Source organism: Trachinotus anak, unplaced genomic scaffold (genome assembly GCF_046630095.1).
Source record: "Trachinotus anak isolate AG129_WGS33_773 ecotype Australia unplaced genomic scaffold, CSIRO_AGI_Tana_v1 ptg000007l, whole genome shotgun sequence".
NCBI lineage: Eukaryota > Metazoa > Chordata > Actinopteri > Carangiformes > Carangidae > Trachinotus > Trachinotus anak.
Genome location: NW_027273858.1, coordinates 22860427 through 22882418, shown reverse-complemented (window position 1 = coordinate 22882418; position 21992 = coordinate 22860427). Strand labels below are relative to the sequence as shown.

The following is a 21992-nucleotide window of genomic DNA, read 5'->3' as shown; positions in this document are numbered from 1 at the left end:
TCCTTCAGGACCAAAGCCTCTCGCCACAAAAATAGCTTCTTCCCATCTGCTATTAGCCTTATCAACAAGGCTAGAGAGCCCCACTGTTGCTGATCAATTGCACCAATCACCAGAAAAAATTCCTTGTATGTGAAAACATACTTGGCAATAAAACTGATTCTGATTCTGATTCTGATATGGGAAATGAAAGGTAGAGCTCAAAAGACAGCAATCTTTCACCCAAGACTAATTCTAAAAGAAGCAGCAACAACTATTGTTCTAATTAAAATAAAATAAAAATATTTGTTCTTTATGGCCACTGCAGTCAAATAGTGCAAGGGGGCAGTGGCTTCACTCACAGATGTTTTTTTAAAAAGTATGTATTATATGCAGTGTATGCAGAGTCTGTGAAGCAGGATATAAAATATGAGCCTCAATTTCTTTTATGGCTGATGGGATTCCATATTAGCTGACTGGAGAATGTTTTCCAGCTGGGAGTCTCAGTTTGAATGTGCTGTGTTAAAACCTAATGAATGTCATAATCAACTGGATATACTTTACATTTAGAATGGGATCTGCTGTTATAAACCCATTTACCTTTTAACCCTTTATTCACCCTCGTTCACCCCTCTTTTTTTTTTTTTTTTTTTTTTTGCTCATTACTCATTTCTGAAGATGACATTTCTTTATGTGGTTTGCATTATTTTCTCTTGTTCAGTCTCAATTTTTTGGTTTTGGCCGAAGCCTGAAGCTTTCACAGCATTCTTGACACTTTTGTTAATAAATCATTGGGAAGTTAATGAAAACGGCATTCAGGCATATCCAAAATGATTGTGTTCTTTGTCATGCTAATAAAGTGAAAGATGTTCGTCCAATGGGTGAATGCCTGCACATTACCAGCAACTTCTGATTATGTGTGTGCTTGTTGCACCTCCTTTCTCCCTCACTCTATCCTTGTTCTCCTCACCCTCTCCTTCCCACAGACGAATGTTATTTATCTCACCCGTTATCAACATGAATCCAATAATTTACCTCAAAAACAAGTTGAAGGTTGCCAAGTTCACCGTCAAGCATGACTTTTTCAGAATATGTCATGACATGATGAAAAAATAAAAAATAAAGCAAAGTTTCTAATTTTATTCCTGATGATGACTTTTATATTTTTGCAGGCTTCTCACAGCATTACTTTTTTTTTTAAATCTTATTCCATTTGACCATGCACCAGTACATTTTTTATTCACATGCTAAAAAAAATCCTTAGAGATAAGTATTCTAAAATAATTTAGACTGTGTTGGGATCAAGTAAAATATTTGATTTGAGATGAAATGATGTGCAATAATAGGCTGATTTGTCATGAGTACGGAACAGTGTAACACATACTCATCCTTTTTCTTGTTTTTCTGTTAAAAATCTAGGCCTGATTGACAGTTGCATCAACATTCTTACCCATGTGAACAGCATTACAACGTAAATATTATTAATTAATTATTGATGACAGTACACTGCTGTGTTTTTGTTTACTGTCAAAATGTTGCAATTTCTTTGCTTACTGTACCTGTAGTATAAATTAGGTTTTTCATAATTACAGTGTGGGATTACTGACAAATGTACAAGCGATTGAAATATCTAATGATGTGTATCTTGACTGCTGTAAGACATAAACTTCTTAGTTCACACAGAACTCCTGATTGATCATCTATATTTACAGTACAATCTCTTATGATTGCTTTGATTGCTTGGTTTTCACTACAGAGTTAATTTTGGACTCAAAATCTCAAACAGCATGCAGAAAGAAAATATCATCAACAACATCATGTATCAAGTCTGAAATTTAATCACTGAAGCTTCAAACATTAGGTAGTTTCATTATTTGCAATTTTAATAATAAAATTAAAACATTTGAAAGCAAACAAAAGGAAAGAAATGCATTGTAGGGGTGTTAATGACCACATTTTGCATTTCAGTTAAAACAATCTGAACCTGCATGTACTCATATAAGGAGACAAGTGGTCATGTGATTAATTAGTATTTTACATATTGCATTATTCTACACAAACAATTCTGTCAAAGTTGCATTTCTTTCTCAGTGATATTTGTATAATTTTCCAGGAAATGACCACTGCATGCTGCTGAGAATTAGTTATTAATTCTGTGTTGCAGAAATATGTTTCTTTTTTTTTTTTTTTTCTGTCCTCGTTTCTATGTTACTTTTGATCTCCAGTTTGGGAGCTAGTGTTGATTGAAATATATGTGCCAGAATTAAAGGGTTTTGCACATTAAACATTCTAAAATATCACAAAAGAATTTAATTTTTAAAAACAAATAAGGATAATCTTGAGACAATTTTCTTGCTGCCGTGTAGTCAAAACTGCAGAGCTTCTCTTCATCTGTGCAGAAATTCCTCTTTTTCTTACCAACTAATTCACCTACATGTAAACTGGGTTTCTTTTCTGCCGCTCCAGGTACATTGGTCTGATTTTTTCTCCTTTTTTTCAAAAAGCCTGAATGTGTAAAAGGGAATGGAATATTTGATGGGGATGGGCTCCCATAATCAAGCTCAAATCTCCATCATTATCCCGTATCAGCCGATCCCTTCTGTGAAAAAAAAGAAAAAAAAAAAAGAAAAAAGAGGACGAGGAGTTATGGCTGTTTTACATTAATTTTGGGGCTTTGCAGTGCTACTGGGACCCAAATACATTTTTCAGGTTGAGCCTCTCCTACAAATGCACTGTCTGTTTCACACACATACACACACACACACACACACACACACACACACACACATAATGTCTGTAATAGTGAAAGCACAAATGAGAGGGGCTGAATAAGTGGATTTTGTGCATGTGAGAGAGGTAGAAAGACAGAAATATGTGTGCATTTAAATATAGATGCATGCAATTTCTGATGGCAAGTAGATATTTTTTTTTGGCAACATTTTCCAGCAAAAGCATACTTTGGAATATTTGTTTCCACCAGGAATCCTAAAAACAGACACTCTCTTGTCTATTCTAGGATGTGACCTCCGTAACATACCACTGTGAACTGACAGTGATGTTGAAAAGACACGTGCATGGACTAAAAATAACAAATAACAAAAAGTTGTGGTGTCAAAAATCAATCAAATATATCCCTCCTTTAAATAGCTTTTTTTTCTTGTCCATGCTGCTGGGGCCAAGTTGTCATACATGATAAAATTAGGATGACAGACTCAGGTGCACAACTGTATTTCAGATTTTGTTGTTGCACTGGCAAATTTGACAACGTCAGATTTTGAGTCTTGTGTGTCTGCACCAGTTCTGCACGTGAGAAAAATAATCTCAAGTGGGGCAGTTTGAGTAGCAGTGTTAACAGAGCCAGATGGAAGTCTCCTCTGAACATCCATGTTGCCTTGGATGTGTGTGTTTGTGTGTAAATGCGGACATGCTAGCTGAGGGGGACATATGTTTGTCTGGAGGTGGGGGCAGGCTCCTGTTTGTGTGTGAGTGTGTGTGTGTGAGCCGTGGCATGGAGCAGGTAACTGCAGGCGAGGCCAGGGGGCTCACAGACAACAACAATACTTCACTTATGCCTAATTAGAAAGGTGGCAGGGTCAGAGTCTGAGCAATATGCTGCACATATGCCTCTGCGTTTACACAGAGTGGATTATGGGATATTTGACTGGGGCAAAACTATGACTTTGAGAAAAAAAAAAAAAAAACATCCATTGCTTAACTGATGTGATTCTGCAGAAGGCACAGATATAAAAAGAGACTGTGCATGTTGTTTTGCATGCAGATGTCTGGATTAGATTATCATGATCATTATGTTGCACCTCTTTATTATGTGTTGTATGTTGAAAATTAAATGCATTCCTATAAGTAATTTTGGTGTAAAATAAAGCAAAAATTTTGAAGAATAATTGTGTCATGAAAATCTACGCAGGATTATTATTAGTATGAGATTAATGCAAATAGTTTCCAATACAAATAATTTATTTCAATATTTTTCTGCAAACAGTTGTCATTTTATCAATTCCTTTGCAGCAACCTGCTTCATTCTGGTTTGTTTTAAGAGCTTTAGAGAATTCTTGAAACACTTTCATTTGTATTGAGAAAATTACTTATTTACTTTGCTTGTACATTTCATTTTCACTCATTATAAAAACAAAAAGAACTAAACAAAAAAACAGAACAACCAAAAAAAAAAACCCAAGACAATTAGACATAAAATAAAACTGTGAGAAAAAAATATTAGAATAAAATGACCCTATAATAAAATAGTACTCGAAACATAGTGGGTCAAAGATATTAGATTATAAAGATGGTCCATCTCCTCCATGAAAGACAAAAGATTTATTTTAGAGGATTTTTTTCATACCTTCAGCAAAAAGACACTTCAAAGTTATTAAACTCATTGATTTCACCGGCTGCACATGTGTCCTTTTTGGTAAAAGAATGAAACAAAAAAAAAAAAACATACAAAAATAAATAAATAAATAAAAAAAAGGAAGACAAGCATCAAACAGAAGTCATGAGAACAGATCTCCTGTCCCGGGGCATGATTTCCTGTGAGCACCTTGGACCAGAATCTTAAAGTTGTGTGCCAAATGCACCCCCCCATCAACGACCGCGTCGACCACCTCTACCCTTCACCTCCCCCCTGCAGGAGGTGAGGTTGGGGCACTGAGACGGAGGTTGGGGCTGCCCCTGAGGGCTGCGATTCAGGCCAGTTTGCCAGTTTCCTTCAACTTTCCTCTCCTTGTGCTGCTTTAAGGTTCAATCCGGGGTTATGGGAGAAGCTGGTGAGGAGGCTACTGCGCACCAAAGGCATTTAAAAAGACCTTCTCCCTCCCTCCGCAAACAAACAAACACCTCTGTAGCAAGACATGAGGGTGGGCAATGTGCTAGCTGGCCAACATTTAGCATCCTGCCGCTAAGCAAGAAGTGGGAAAAGGTCTTCTAAAGTTTCATCGACTGACCCAGACCACTCATGAGAGGTCAGGTAATTTTCTATTTTATTTTCCTCTCTCCCCTCCCTCTTTCCCTTCTTCCACACAGCAGAGGTTACAGCATGGAAAAGTGAGCCTGAGCTGATCCTGTGCTGGGGATGGCAGCCACTACCTTGAGCATCAAGCTAACACCAACATCTACAGGCTCCAGTGTGGCCAGGATGAAAGGCAGATGGAGGATGGCGCGAACTGCACCGAGCTGCACAGTATTGATGTTGGGAGAAAATGAACCGACTCCTTCATTGATCGGCAGAGGAAAAAATGTAGAAATAGAAATGGTAAATCTGGCTCTCTTGACTAACAGCTTAACGGCAGCCATCTTTTTCTTTCTCTCTCTCTCTTTTTCTTTGTTGCCATCTATGTAAACCAATATACATTGATGTTTTCTAGAAGGCAGTAAAACATTTGAAAGCTATATTGGCTTGTTTTGTTCTCCTCTAGATGAGGGACGCTGCGTTTTCATGATCAATAGAGTAGCTCTGAGTTACTGTTCAAGATATTGTTATTGGGGACAGGAGAGCAGTCACACAGCTGTCATCTCATCACAGGTCCCAGGAAAGGATTTTGACTCGGTCCAGCAGCAGTGCCTATGGAAACATATGGTGAGATGAGATATTTCAAACATGCTTGATACCTCCATATGTGTATTATTGTTGTATCGAGGTGACTTCCATTTGATGATCATCATGAGGGAAACAATCTCTTCGAATAAAAGTTAATTATGTTTTCAGAGACTGCGTGAAGAGATCCTCCATTCATAATACTATAAAGCATACTGTGGATTTCTGTCAGCCAAAAAAAAAAAAAAGTAACTTAATATGAGTTTAAGGGGGTTTGCCCTCACCAGCTTTGCTGACACAAAGATTATGATGTTAAAAAAACTTCAATTTATAATCAAAATGGAGCCTGAGGAGTGAGAACAGTTAAAGGCGCACTAGGTGAGTTTTCCTGTGACCTTACAGAGGTTGTGTCTGTGGAAGAGGATTCTTGATCAATACCAATTACTTGCTCAGGCTTTAAGAAAGTCCCAGTCCAGATTATACGTGGTTTATGAATAAACGCTCCTCAGCAAGTTAAAAAAACAAGCTTCCGCAAATACATATTCAGCTCCTCAGTGATGAATCACAGACCTGCATAAAAGCATCACAATAGCTAGCTAACACTAAACACAAGCTTTCATCTAAAGATAGAAAGCTTTTCTTTCTGAGTTTCCATCCAAATGTAGCACATTTTCACCCACTATTGTTGGGTGGAGTTAAACAGATAAAAAGTTGATGGTGCTGATTCTCCAGTCGTGGCCATTAAATCATTGCAGAAGAAAACACAGGAAGACATACTATAAAAGAAGCGTAAAATCTCAAACTATAAAGAAAAAAAACTTGCAGAAAATATGATGGAAATATGGTATTCATGTTTGTGTCTGTGATTGACTGTTGTCTGAGTGATCGAATAAAAATACATCAGATTTCAGGTAAACACTCTGCAAGGTTGGATGGTGGGACCAGGTGGGTGTGTCTGAGTGCGGTGACTGCTTTGTTGTGACATCACAAAGTTGTCACATACAGGCTGTGTGCATTTCTCTGTGGACTGAGGCTTTGATACTTTCACAGTATTAATATAGAACCTAGACCTGCTTTATAATCAAAAGAGACAGTGGCATCTACCTTTATACTACCGTATTTTCCACACTATAGGGCGCACTGGATTATAAGGCGCACTGTCAATGAATGGTCTATTTTCGAACTTTTTTCATATATAAAGCGCACCGGACTATAAGGCGCATTAAGCGACACAAAACAGTCAGATAAGTCAGTCAAACTTTATTAAACGCATTCACAATAACTCTCAACATTGTTCAAACGTTAATGAGTGTATTCACAATAACTCCCAACCTTTTCAGTTGTAACATGTAAAAAAACACAGTCTGATACCGCTAAATCAAACGTTAGCATATTCACAATAACTCCTTATAGGTCCTTATACACACACACTGTAATATTATGGTGAAGCACAGTATGTATTACTCCGCGACGCTCCTGACTACGATAGCCGTAATGCTGCAAGCGGTGCGGCTTTGTAGTTTACCAAAGTTGTACTAAAACATTTTGACAGGGCGCTGTGAGCGCCGTGTACCACACATAATCGCTTTGAGGTCAGTAAGCACAACCAGAATTAATCCATATATAAGGCACTCCGGATTATAAGGCGCACTGTCGTTTTTTGAGAAAATGAAAGGCTTTTAAGTGCGCCTTATAGTCCGGAAAATATGGTATATGGGACCTTTAAGGTGGATGATGGGTTTATAAGTTTTTGCTCAAAATCTGATCTGGTTGATCAGGCCTTTGCTTGCCACTCTAGAGAAAATATTGAGTTCTTAAGATGTGTCACTGTGTGAATACCAATGCATGTACATACATGCAGTATCACTTGGATCCAATGTTGTATGTCACCCACTAAGAGTGGAATGAGATGTACATCTGTGTGTATGTGTTAAAAGGTTACAGAGGCAAAGAAGGAAAATGAGTCGATCTGCCCTCTCCACAGAACGGAGGAACAACCTCGTTAAGAAGATAGAAAAAAAATGAGAAACAATGACAGCTAAACAAAAACAATCAACTCAGATTTGATTGACAGGACTTCTGGGTCTCTGCGCCCATATGGGACCAGACTTGATTGTTGAAGCATCACAGGGTGCAAAGTCATAACTCACTATGATTAACACACACAACAATAATCAAACTTAATGTGATATTATTAGTTATGCACAGTATTTAAATAATCATGACTTAATGTGTTATACTTAGATAGTACTTTATTCATCTGAGGATTTTTGCAGAGTTCCAGCACTTCACACAAATATAACATGTTACCATGTTACGTTGATTATTGGCATAAGAACCAATAACATTACACTAATTTCATACATATAAGGTATGTATTAAATTAATGACCCCTCTTAAAAATGTCTGTAATTGTGACCTTCCTGTGTCAATAGTCCACCATAAAATCAAAGGCAAAATCAATACTGTGAGCAAATCATCAACTCAAGTCAGTTAATGTTAATTTCATGAGTTAGCCAAACTGCTCTTAAATTCAACATTGTTGTATCTCGATATTTGATATTTAAAATTTTTGAGTGGATTTAGTCTTTTTTGCTGTTATAAAAAGACCAACTGAGGGGTCAGTCTCTCTGTAGAAAAACATGAGACACATTAGTGGATGTATACCATTTTCAGCCCTGTTTATTTTAGCTAGGTAGGAATGATCAACAATCAGCAATGTTAGCAGATACTAAACCATAGTCAGACACCCTGATGTATAGTTGCATTTGTGCACATCACATTAATAGTGTACAGTGCATTATTTTGACTGGAAGAGTACTCGAGCTGAGCAGCAGCTTGTCCTGTCAGCTAATGTAAGCTAACATGAGCTAAAGTAGCATTAGCTCAGCATCCAGAGTGGAGAATCACTGTTGATCATTTTAGTATTATCAGTAAAATGAGATAATGGATTTTGAATTTCAACATCTTTGGTGGCACATTTAAGGTTTACCCCGTTTTGATTTGATTTTATAATTTTCAAAAAATTATCATTTTTTTCATGTAAACGAAATGGACAGGTGTCATATGTCTAATATAAATGTTTTCATCAGTTTAATATTATTTTGTAGTGTTCAACAGGTATACACTTTTCATGGAGTTTTTTTTTATCTTCCACCTGAAGATAATTAACTAATTGATTTAATTAATTATTATGAGTTTAAAAATAATTTTATTATTACATATACAACAGGATTCGTCAAAGGAAGAATCCATGACACAGGAGAGAGAGTGAGGAGGTTTTGCTGTTGAGGTGAAAACAGAAGTTTATATTAAGCTTGTCTGTACCACTGTTTTTTTTTTGGGTGAAAAAAAACTAAATCTCTTTTTTTTTCAGCTACAGCAAGCTGTGAGTGGAGTCTGAGCAGAATGGCTCCGCTGGAATATTCATGTCCAAAGTTTGAGGAAAGTGGAAAGGGGAAGGAAGTGAGATGTAATTGTAATTAGTGAAGGACCTGGTGCTGCCAATTCTCAAAGGAGCATCTGAGTTACCTGCTGTGTGTGTGTGTGTGTGTGTGTGGTGCCCGTGCATCTGTTCTCCTGGCTTAGCGTACCTGGTCACACCAGGGAGTGTGAGGAGCTCTCTTGGCTTAACTAGGAAACATACCTGTCTGTCTCCTCGCTCCGGGCTGAAGTGGCTAGTTAGCATATGCGGCACCATGCGTGCCTGTTTACCCTATGCGGGTGTGTGTGGGCATGTGCATGTGTGTTGTGTGTGTGGGTGCACATGCGTAGGCCTCATCTCAAGTCTCAACGGAGACTTGTTGTCTAAGATTAATGAAGGTCATTGGAATCCTCCAAAGTATTCTGATAATTAAGGCTTTGTTTATCAAAAACAAGTTATATTAAGAGCAAAAAGATTCATGGTAATTATTCATAATCTTAACAATTCAAGTGTAGCCACCTCATTTGTGCCTTTAATTCTTCTTGTTAATGTTTTGCATAAATCTGCATAATTACTTGAGATGCCTGTTGTATTTTTGACAGCTACTCAGTTCATGTGCACTAAAGGGTATCGAATGCGCTGCGTGCTGCATACATAAAAAGAGCCTGTATGGCTGGAGCCGTAAAGCATATTTCAGCCATCACGCCGGCTGTGCAGGGCACTAAGGCACGCAAGAGAACAGGGTGTTTTCTATCAAATGAAGTAAATGAATACTTCTGCTTGTGGCGGTTGCAATGAGAGTCACCCAAATCATAAAGAGCAGCAGTGAATAAATCCTCGCAAACAGAAACTGTGTTGAGTTTTATTTTGTAGACCCCCCCCCCCTACATAATATACTCGTGACGTGTGTTTGTGTGTGTGCACACCCTGAGTCTGCATGCGTAGCTTGACATGTCTGTCTCCTGTATAATCACTGCATAACTCTGATGCAATAATCATATGTAAATGACCACTGCATGGAAATGCTCTCTCTTGGTTTACATAATCTTGTAATGACCTCTTGTAGCACACTGTCTGTGATATTGGCCCTAATAGATTTTTCTTGCTCTAGTTTTTTTTTTTTTAACCCAACTTATTTTTTGCAGCGCCGACCCTTGGAATTACATAGAGTGAGGCTGGCCTATTAGCACCGTGACATGAGTGATTTAATTTACCCTCAGTCCCTCTGTCTCTCTCTCTCTCCCTCTTATTTAGCATGCGACAGGAGTGGACAGTAATTCCTGTGTGATTGGGCTGCACTGGGTGATGATTTTAATAAACACACACACGCCGAGGGGGCCACAGGTCAACGGTATTTGGATTCATCAGCCACACAGGTAGGACAGAGCTGTGAATCATTCAAGAGCATGTTGGACACACACATGCATACACACACTCTCGGCAGATGCACTTCAACAACTGGTCAACATCTCCCGTGAAGAAAAAACACTGACTTCAAGCTCCTAGTTTTTTCTCTGCTGCTCTTTTCTATGCATATTTGCATGTTAAGTGTAGGCTAAAATCTATGCAACACTGTGTGTGTGTGTGTGTGTGTGTGTGTGTGTATGTGTGTGTTATGGCTGTCCACTGCGTCACACTTCTTTGCGTACCCAGCCCTCCATGCAGGCCTTGTGCTCCTGCTCACGGAAACATGCGGCTCTGATGTTAATTGAAATTTGTCTAATGAAGTAAAGTTAAGAAAGTGAGAGAGACTCGTAGGAGGAGAGGTTGGGAGACGAAAAGAGGGCAAGGAAGAGGAGAAGTGAAAAAAAAGAGAGAAAAAAAAAAACAGAAGCTGCAACTTTCTTTAATTATGTTTACCCAACAGGCTTTGCTCCCTCATTCTAATAGCATAAACATCTGGCCGTGGCGCACCACTAGCATGGCGGCAGTAGTCAAGCAAATCTTGTGGAAAATAATGAAATTAGATCCCTGGTGCTGTGACAGTGGAAGGGCAGAAGACATCCGCTCCATGTTAATAAAATTGCCATGAATGAGTGAATACAATTAGGAAATTGTCAGTGGCGGCAGTGAACTTTTGTAACTCATCGATGTTTGCATCATTCGATTAAGGCAGCAATTTGGACTTGTTTATTTGCGGCTGTTGTGGCTTTTATTAATCGTGACCCGGCAGAGATTGGCCTGCGATTAAACCAGTCACATATGATGTGGATGAGGGTGAGGGATGGATTGGTGGGCAGGCTGACGGAGGACATATTTTTATTGTTGTTTATCTCTGTGAGTGCGTGTCGAGGACAATGGAGCTGAGTGTATTTGGGCATGCATGATGTTCAGCTTTGGATTGAGGCAGAGAGGATGTCTGGTTTTAATTGTGACTTTACTGTTTTTATGAAACAGATTCAGTTGACATATTTGGAGATCCACCTTAAGTTTATGTTTACAAATACACAAATAGGAAACCTTTTTCTGTAATCATTTACTTTCATTCTTGTTTCAACTGTTTTGGGGGACGTTTTACTGAAACAACACAAATGCAACTGTTGGAATAAGAAGGAAAATCATCTGGAAGAAATAAGGACAGACAGGACACACGGACACACAGAAGATTATTTAACAACTATCACCTAAAAAACTACAAAATAGTTTAACGCACTGTTTCCCACTTTGACTGGCTCCAGATTCTCTTTTCTTTAACCCTTTTAGCACCATAATAATAGATATATTTATTAAAACGCCTGGTCTTTTTTGTCTATTTTTGCCAATAATTGTGTCAAAAAATGCCCTATGTGTAAATAATTTACACCCCTTTTCCAGGAGAAGTAGAACTTTCAAAATCTGTCAAGTATTTACCATTCTTATGTAATTCAATACCTAAAATTGTGTGTTATAAGAAGAAAAGGACAAAAACGGAATTTAATTTTCTTCAACTTTCTTTTTATAAATTCTTGAAAAGTGCAGATTGCACATTTCTGAGATTGCAAAAATCTAATTCAAACTAGCTACAGTAATTTGAAATACACATGCGCTGCGGTGTCACCGGTGATCCCCGTGGCTTTAAAAGGGTTAACTTTCTCTTGCACATTTTACTTCCTTGTTTCTTGACAGCCTAACAACAGCTCTCACCCCCCATGTATCAAAGTGACGCTCTCTGGTTTCAGCTTCTCAAATGTGATGGTGTCCTGTATTCAAATGTCTTTAGAGTTTGAGCTGCTGGTCAGATAAAGCAAGTCATTTTACTAACTCACCTACCCTCTGCCATCTCCCTCCATAATTCTAGGAGGAAAAGGTTGATGTTGTTTTACCTTATTGTCTACTATTTATGTTCTATTTTATTTACTTATTTGTATTAACTTTTTTTTAAATCTTTTGGTCTCTGTGCCGAATTCATGTGCCCTGTGTTTTTATACTTTTATGTGTGCTAAATGCATATATTATATCCCTCTGGTGCATACCCAGTTGCTCAACTTGGGACAAATACAGTGATTGATTGACTTTTTCTGACATTTTATAAACTAAGTAATTCTTTGATTAATTGAAAAAAATATATACTGATTAATAATGAAGAGAGTCCTAAAGACAACTTACAATCGGAAAATATAACATCTGATAATGGATTCTGGCTTGAAAGACAGAGGGGAAGAAAAGGCCAAATAAAAGTTGATCTCCAAGACTTTTCTGAAAGAAAAGTCATCACTGCAATGTTAGACGACTCCACTGCTATGATAAAAATTACACCTGATTAAATAACTACATTCTTAAAACTGGCTGTTGTCATCCTCAAGTGGAATTATCTCATCCAACTTTATTTGTTTAGTTGTTATGGAGAAAAAAACAATTTCAGACTTGATCATTGATGACATTACTTGGATGCCTCTTCCTTCTTCAGAATACATATCACACTGAAAATATATATATATATATATATATATATGTATATGTGTGTGTGTGTGTGTGTGTGAATATATCTATCTATATATATATATATCTATATATATATACAGACCGGTAGCTTTAGAATGAATCCCTCCAAATGCTCTCAGTCTTTATCTTCTCGACCATACGAAGTTCCCTTTGCAAATTTGAAGTAGTGCTTCCCTACCCTCCTTGCTCTGTGCTTTCTAGAGAGAGGTCTGTGTTTACTTTACAGCCTCACGCAGGCAAGGGAAGGGATTACATTTGTGGAAATGAGTTGTCATTTCAGGAGGTAATAATGGATTTGGGCCTGAGAGCTCGACAAACATAACACGGGGAGAGCGGAGAGGTTGAAACATGGGAGTCGAGGTACAGAATGTGTGTGTACTTTGAGGATTTGTGTGCATGCAGGAAGAATGGGGCCCGTACATGCACACATGTGCGCTCGCACACACACTGAAAAGCATACACACGCTTCCACTATTTGGCTGGACATCTGTACAAATGAGTACGGGTGGATTCTACCGGGGTGCCTCTTTGGGGGGTGGATATCCCACCACAAGATTCCTGCAATCTTCAAAGCTCTAGTCCGGTTGGAAGTAATGATTTCCATCCCTGTTGCCAGACTGGGTTTGTCTTGTCATCACCGCTGTATTTACTGACAACCATGTTTTATCTTTTGTCTTGGCCGCCCTCAGAATTGCCTCCCCAGTATTTTACACTGACTTCAAATGTCTCTTTTGTCTTTGGCTGGAGTTTTGGAAGTTCCACTCTTTCCTGCCAAAGGAAACAGGCCCTCTTCGTTTTACCCTCCCGTCTGTAACCGTGACCTTTGGACTGCAAAGTAGTATGCCAGTCACATTAAGTCCATCATCATAGTCATCATCATCATCATCACACAGGCCCTCTTATTCCATCTCACATCCCATATGCAGCCGTGCATAATATGACCATAACGTCTCCTGCTCATGGTGCGCCAAAAACAAAACCAGGCCCATAAATTATTCTATACACTGACCCTAAACCTTAACCGGTAAGTGTTTCAAGGACTGAAGTAGAGGTTTTCACAGATTCCTAAGAACAAAGTCCTGACCTCGGACCAGAGTCACGCTGGGTCCAAATTATATTCACTCTGATTCAGTGGATCCGCACATCATCACTGATGATGTGGTGCATCAAAGCCACCACAGGAGGACAATGTGGTTTTTGATATGAGATGTGTATGAGATATGAGAACCAAGACAGCTTATTAATTAGTGGTGAACTGTGTGGGTACCAGTTAGTTCTCTTTCAGTTTGGGTCCGTCTCAGTGGCCACATTTCATGGTCTGGTCTAATCATCCTCTGTTTGGTCTGTTTGGTTTCGGACTGTGTTTTCCATGTGTCTGTTTCACTTGAATTATTTTATTTCCTTATGCCTGCCCTTTGAAAAGCACATTATAATCACTGAGTTTGGTAAGGGCTACATAAATAATTTTATTACTATAATTAATGTTGTTTTATTATACTAATAATGAACGGTTTGGTGATCAGAGTTGCGTTGCTGTGACGCGCACGGTTAAAGATCGTTTCAAAAATTATGTAACCACCAACCTACAGCAGCAAGTTCACATACACGTGTCAACTATGATCACATGATCAAATGTTAGATTGATTTTATGAAGTTTCATGCTGAGAATACGACGCAGCATCAGAAAAACACCCGGCTAAGTAGTGTTAAAGGATGCCGTCAGTGTAGTAGGTTGTAATTAGCGTGGCATTAATCATCAGGTGAACGAACACAAGTAGTTTGTGCTTTGAATGATTTTATTTTCTGACTTGTCTCGAGCAAGTGAAGCCACGTTGGAAACATTCATTCAGAGGAGAAGTTGCAGCGCAGGCTGAGGTCAAGCTAAGCTAACAGGCTAGGCTACGAAAACTTAGCTAAGCTAGCATTCATCTCCAGCAGGTCTGTGGAAGCAGCACAACCTGTACAAGTGTAACAGGCTGACTCTGTGATGCTTCTGTTCAATGCATCACAAATAAATAAACTCTCAGAAGAGTGGACGATAAATGAAAGGATGTTTTCTGCCTTTTTCATCTTAACTAATTAACCATTTAATTCACTGTGCAGCTCAGAAGCCACTGGCGGCTGCCTTTAACTTTTAAGGTAGAATGTTTTCTTGTGTGTTACTCAATGCATGATTGATGCTTGGGAATCAATCAATACACCTTAAATGTAAATATGACAACTGTGACCATTTTATTTTTTTATTAGTTCTCTTGCATCACACACACTTTAGTGATGATCTTCAGCCTCTCAAAAATAGATATAGATATACATTTTAACTCATGCAAACTGCAGATATTTTAGTTCATCACATGGCTCCGGCATCACTACACCTATGCTGGTTATGCAAGATTAGCAGCAAGCTCTAAACAAATGACAACTATAGTCAAAGGGTTTGAAGAGCCCCTTTTTCTTCCATGATCTAAACATTTACAACAGTATAACCTTCTTATGATTATGTTGTACAACTTCTGGACATACTTTGTGGTCCTCCAGCTACACACAAAGCACGTTGACAAAGGTGTGAACAATGTTGTTTGCATCATAGTTTCTTGTCTACTTAAATGATTTGTTAAAAAGCAGTATGAGAATTTTTAATTCACTGAACTGGTTTATATGTCTCTCGTGAAGTGACTGTGAAACATGTCAAAAACTATACATTAAGTCATAATTCAGCCATACCTACCAGTAGGGGTCACGGGCAGATTTTTTTTTTTCACAGGCTTTGCATGTACTTCATACTTAATGATGGAACCATATGTTTGAGCTCTTGAGAGTGTATGTGCCTTGATGTGTGTAAAATGATCATTCCAAGGTATGAAGAGCTGAGGGGCAAAGACTGCTTTGTTAAGTAAGCTCCACATACTGGCAAAGACATTTTGTCACATACATGTGTGAAGCTGTGAAATCGTAGGTCATCTGTTATTAATGATACATGAGGTATGAAAAGCCAGAGAACGAAGAGTTACTGCACATTTTATAGAAAATATCTTCAGCCGGATTCTTTTCTATGGTGATTTTCTACAGGTTAGGTTTTGGAGTCGTTGGAGTTGTATGCATTTGTGTATGTGCATAAGATTGTGTGCATGTGTGTGTGTTTAAACATTTGTATCTGTGTGGAGATTGGCTTTGTGTACAAGTGTCTACTTGTGCATTTTTGTGTGTTTGCATGCTTGCACGGATACACATGTATATCTGTTTATGTGTGCATGTGTGTGTTGTGAGACAGATGGGTAATAGCCCCAGTGCTGAAAGCGGGGCCCTGTGTAACGTGCAGTCCTGATTGCAGACCTGATTACCTGCCATATGCTAGCTGAAGGGTTGAGGGCTGGACCAAATGAGAACAGTATGCAAACGTTAAAGCAGCGTTATTATAGCGTAGTCATTATGCCCCCGCTCTGGCAAATGAAAACGAGCGTGGCAGGGAGGAAAAATAATGAAGTCATAAAAAAACGGACGGGTCACGGTGCGTGGTCGCTGCTGCTGCCACCTCCCAGCTGTAATCCCATTGGCTAGAGGGGAAGGGGAAGGGTCTCCCGCTAAGATGAGGGTAAACCGTTGGTTAGACCACAGGGTGGCCCTGTTCCATTGAAAAGCCTCACAGTGAGGAAAGATGGCAGTTAAAGATCAAACTGTATCTTTTTTCCTGGGCACATCACCTTTAGTTGGGGAAAAAAAAGTGTGTGTGTGTGTGTGTGTGTGAAAGTGTGTGTGTGTGTGTGTGTGTGTGTGTGTGTGTGTGTGTGAAAGTGTGTGTGTCTGTGTGTGATGTGATTATGTTCCTATTAGCCTTTGCATTCTCCATTATGCAGGGAGCGTACAGGGCTAAACTGACCTTGTAAGATGATCATTGACTCTCCTTGGAAAACACTTGTTATCCCAGGATTAACACACACACCAATTACTACCTGCTCGCCGCATGAGCTCAGAAAATAAAACATTTCCTGTCTCTTACAAAGGGGGGAACTCCCAGCCCTCTGTGTACACACGAGAACATAACTGCATGTAAATACATACAGTTTTCTGTAGTATCTACAGTTTGTTGTTTTTGGACTTTTGGTATTATTTAAAAAGCAGAATATATCAGTGGCAGATCTCTGATTTGGATGGATTACTAACTAGTCAGCATATATACCAATGATAAAACTACCAGACACATCTTACTACAATCTAAAAGGCTGAATACATTTTTGATAACATTAGAAGTCACAATGGAGTTTGTCTATTCTTTTTGATGTAGCTACATGAGGAGATTTCTGTTCTGGTTGTGTATGCACTCCCAGTATCATGAGGGTCTGTGTTGTCCATACCAGGTTCGTCAGCTGTGTGTTGTGTTGGCTGAAGGAAACTGATTCTCATTTAAGAAGCTGAGGCTCCCACCTCACTACAGACCTGTTAGCAGTGTGTGTAAGAAGTGACTCTTGTTGCCAGGGGCTCCCCATCTCTTTTCCCCATTTCCATCCATCAGGAGAAAAAGGGGAACTTTTGCATAATCTTGAAGCCCATTGTGGCCTACTTAGTGGGGAAGGGAACATGCCTTTCTGACTGGTCGTGCCTTTGTATGTGGGTCAGCTTCATTCAAATTCTCTTTCATTCCGGCTCTTCTTCCGACACTGTGGCCCATCATTAGCTGTGATATAGGTCACCCCAGGCTTTGTGAGGCTCCAGCCCCATTTGCATTCTTGATTCAGATGTAGCAGTCGCAGAGTGACTGTAGGTAAGGAGGTGAGAAGCAAGGTAAAGGAGAAGCTTTTATCACTTTTGATAAAAGGATGGGGTTAGTTTCGATACATGCTTAAAAGGATCGGGGTGTTTTCCCAGTGGTGCGAAGATGAAACTCTTAAAGACGCAGGTTGAAATGTACAGTAGGCACCCTGTCTCCTTCTCTACACGCTGAAAAAAAGAAAAAAGAACTGCTTTAGACCTGAGTTCAGACTCACTGTTATTTGTCATATTTCAAGACATAATCACACGAGGCAAATAACATTAGATTATTTGATGAAATCCAAAACTGCTAAGAAGGAAACAAGCCCTGTAGTTGAGCAGCTCAGCGTGCTTGCCATTCATGAAGTTTTGTAAATGCACTGGCCACTCTACTCCTGCATTCAATTCAAATCAATAACCTCCATTATTAGAGTTTTTAATGGAAGAATGTAAATATGTACTTGTCCCACACACCCCCACATACAAACACGGGTGCGTTCACAGGATAAAAGGTCTCCTGTGAAAACTAAGTTGAGGGTACAACAATGACCCGAGAACAAATGAAGCCGTTCTGGTGCTCGGCTTGGTGCTGGCAGCTGTGTGACGTGCATGGCAGAGGTGGAGTGCTGGTTATTATTTGCACAATGTGAATGATGTGTTAGGTCAGGGCATGTTATCTGTGACTTTTAATGTTGCTGCAAAGTTTTGATCTGGAAAGACGACGCTGCGAAAAACAAACCAGCTGTTTCTTTGTCGTACGTCAAAGGCATTGTGTGGAAATGTCATCCTACTTGTACCTGATCGTACAGCTTTTCTCCATCATCCTCCAACCAGCTGACACGACGTTCAGCGCAGGTTTACGTCAAGAGCAGGCAGCTTTTTTTTGGGGGTTAGAAGACATTAACATTGTGACTTCAAATCGCAGCCCCAAAGTCCTCTGCAGCACAGCAGCTCCCGCCTCTGTGTTTAGTATGCAAAAGCAACAGAGCCTATTGACAGTTTTTTTTCTCCTTGGCAAATTACATGTTTCAACCTTAATTGTTATTGGAGATGTTATCATGAAGCGGATGCAGCCCTTGCCTCTGAATCAGGTGGTATGAAGGCGGCAGAGGAGGAGAGTTATGCAAAATATGGCCTATGTATAATTAATGCCCCCCTCCCTCTCAAGCAAACACACACACACACACACACACACACACACACACACACACACACACACACACACCTCTCCTCTTTAGGATGGACAGCTGGTGCCAGGGTGTCTTTTGACCTCTAAGGGCTGTGGTGTTAAACTGAAATACTGAGGGGTGAGGAGGGAATGGAGAAACAGAAGACACACACACACACACACACACACACACACACACACACACACACACACACACACAGATAGTAGTGATAAGATTTTAGCACTTTTCTTCATAAAGTTACACAGTGCTGAAAGAAAAAGTGGAAAAAACAACAATTAAAAACAAAAGAAAAACAAACATCATGAAACACAGGTAAGTTACATGAAAATATAAATTGTCTGTATAGTGGAAAAATAAAACACAACAACATATCAGACATTCATAAAAAGCTTTCCCATCGCAGAATGTTTGAAGAAGAGTTTTAAAAGACACTAATGATGCTGCTTGTCTGATCTCCGACTTTCCACAGTTTGGAGGCTTTGTCCGGTCATCAGCCAATCTAAGACAACGCCCGGGCGAATAAACAAGGAGGCAAACGTAGACACTTGCAAATTGTTAGTACAACTTGAGACAACCTGAAATGGACGCTGGGTAAGATAAAGACAGCAGCTTCACAGTCAGTTGCTTCTACTTGAAATCTGACTGTTTAACAAAGCTGCAGTGAAGTTGCTGTCTTCACAGTGAGCTTCTTTTAGCTTTGTTGAACCAACAGTGGCTTTTGTCTGTGCTGATGTTTGCTGGGTTGCCACTAACCTCATCTCACCAGATAAACAGGAAGTGGACCACATTAGTTCCTCTGATCAACAGCTCCTCTGCCTTGGCTACTATGTTTGTATGGACTTATGTGGTCTGTGTGTTTCGCACTAAAAGGATGGAGTTTCACTCCTAATGTGCGGGAGAGGAGGGAGAATGGCAAAAAAAGACACAAGGCCAAGTCATAACGATTTTATTGCAGGTCACCAGAAAATATTGGGGCTGCAACTAACGATTATTTCATTGCATTTCAATCTATTTTTGATTATTCATTTACTCTATAAAATGGGTATGAATTCAACCAGTCCTCCAGCCTAAACAACCATATGGGTTGTTTTTTCAACCCTCTGATACGACCTATAGGAGCTTCTCCTGAAACAGTGCCCCTAGAGTGGCAGGCGTACCGGTTGTCATGGTTACAGTAATAAATGCACGGACTGTATGAAGAGCGCTGTACCCACCTTCATTGCCATGGTTACTAAAATATGGTTAGGTTTAGGAAAAGATGGTGATTTGGGTTAAAATAAGTACTTTCTCAACATTATACGATCTTTGTTGTCATGGTTACAATAATAAAAATGAACATCACATGGGAATCGAACATGGCTCTCCTGTGTCATATTCCTGCGTTTTGTTGACCCATCCATCCACCGCAGCCTCCTCCTGACATGGACTTTGTCGTTCTATACAGCCACTAGATGTCGCCTAGTAACAAAATGTAACTATGGGTCATAATAACCTGCTGCACAGACGACCTATGGGCTCGTTTCTTACTGGAAAAATTCCAAGTCCAGTCTTTTAATTGTCCATAACCTGCAGACATTCACTCTACAATAACACAAAGAAGAAAGTTTCAACCTGCTAATGTTTTGCATTTTTGCTTGATTACCAAAATTGTTGGGAATGAATTTTCAGTGTATGCATGTGTGTATACGTGAATGAGAGGCAAACTGTGCAGCACTTTGAATACATGCAGTTCAGTCTAGATAGTTTTCAGTACTAAAAGGCTGCATTTCAACATAAGACTGTTCAGCACTATGGTTATTATGTGCTCAATAAGTCTCAAGTGGGGTCCAGGGACCCTCAAAGGTCCTTGAGGGGGTTCCTGGGGGCAAAAATGGGAATAATGTATTTTCATTATAGTTCCCTCCATATGTAACACAATGACAGAATGTATGACTGTTTTGGTCATGGGGTTCTAATGCTTTCTGTAATAAAACATCTAAAAGTAAAAATCTTATCAGATTGGGGGTGTGTCGTCTAATTTGTGTCACTTAAAGGGTCCTTGACATGAAAAAGTTTGAGAACCACTTCTCTTATTGACACGGACAGACACAGACAGACAGTGGCAGATTCTGCTCGTCTCTCCATCCTTGTGAGGCCATTTGGTGGTGCAGCAGCACCAGAACACATCCCACACTCTCACATGCACATGACTTTTGCACGCCCTCGTCAGTTTACTTACTGTACTCCCTATCTCTTCATTAATTGATCTAAACAGACTCTGATTATCTCGGCTCTTATGCAAAAAGCCCGAGTCAGTGGCATCTCTTTAAAGATAGCAGAAGACGAGACAGACAGAACTTTGGCTGAAACTCCTCCTGTGCCTTAATTCCTGACGGGATACACGTTAATATCCCCCCCCCCCCCCCCCCCCCCCCACCCCCTCCCTCTTATCTCCACCCTGAGCCTCTTTTGATGTCCCAACTCTAATCAACTCATCCGGGCTGTCGGATGTGTGGCTGACACGGGACAATCGTCGGAATCTAAATCGTTACATCTCGCCTGACATTACGCTGGCATTTTTGTTGTGGCAGAGGTAAGGGGAGTGAGGATTGGTTCACAGGGACCACAGTTCTTTCCATTGGAAGGAGTGTGTGTGTGTAGGGTGGGGTAAGGGTGCATATTCATATTAATGTGGAATTAGGCCCATGCAGGAAATCCAGTGTTGGCGAGGAGAGCGCTGGAGTCCACACGTGTCCTTATCAGAGACAGCGTAGGCCCCATTCATACTGACTGCTATCGGCATAATTCTTTTTGACATTTTAGATAAGCATCTTAACGGAAAGCTCCCAACTAGGCGGACGGGGGAGTTGTCAAATAATGAAGGAATCCTACATGTTTACTACTAAAATATCAGCCTTTTAAATGGGTGTCTGGATTTGACTGTTATCGGGCAATCTGTGAACCCTCGTCCTACCGCTTCCTGTATCTCTGTGAGGGACAGGGGTTAGGAGTGTGTGTGCGTGCGTGCTTCTCCGCTGGTGATTTACATCAGCACATTCACACTCCACAGGGTCTGTGTGTCTCTGCTGTATCAAAACATGCCGTAACACCATACATTAATCCTATTCGCTTCCTAATCTGCTAATATTTCCTGGAGAATTATCTGAGAACACTGTTTCATATGCAAATATGTTTGGGAATGGGGTAA

The 21992-nt window shown here is 39.8% G+C and overlaps 1 long non-coding RNA gene across 1 annotated transcript; it reads left to right on the top strand.

Moving 5' to 3' along the window:
• The first annotated feature begins 1918 nt into the window (after positions 1 to 1918).
• Positions 1919 to 20662, top strand: LOC139622459 (uncharacterized). The gene is made up of 4 exons (XR_011691282.1): positions 1919 to 5245; positions 5516 to 5569; positions 10206 to 10327; positions 19275 to 20662. It is a non-coding gene; the product is annotated as an uncharacterized lncRNA (long non-coding RNA).
• Positions 20663 to 21992: the final 1330 nt, after the last annotated feature.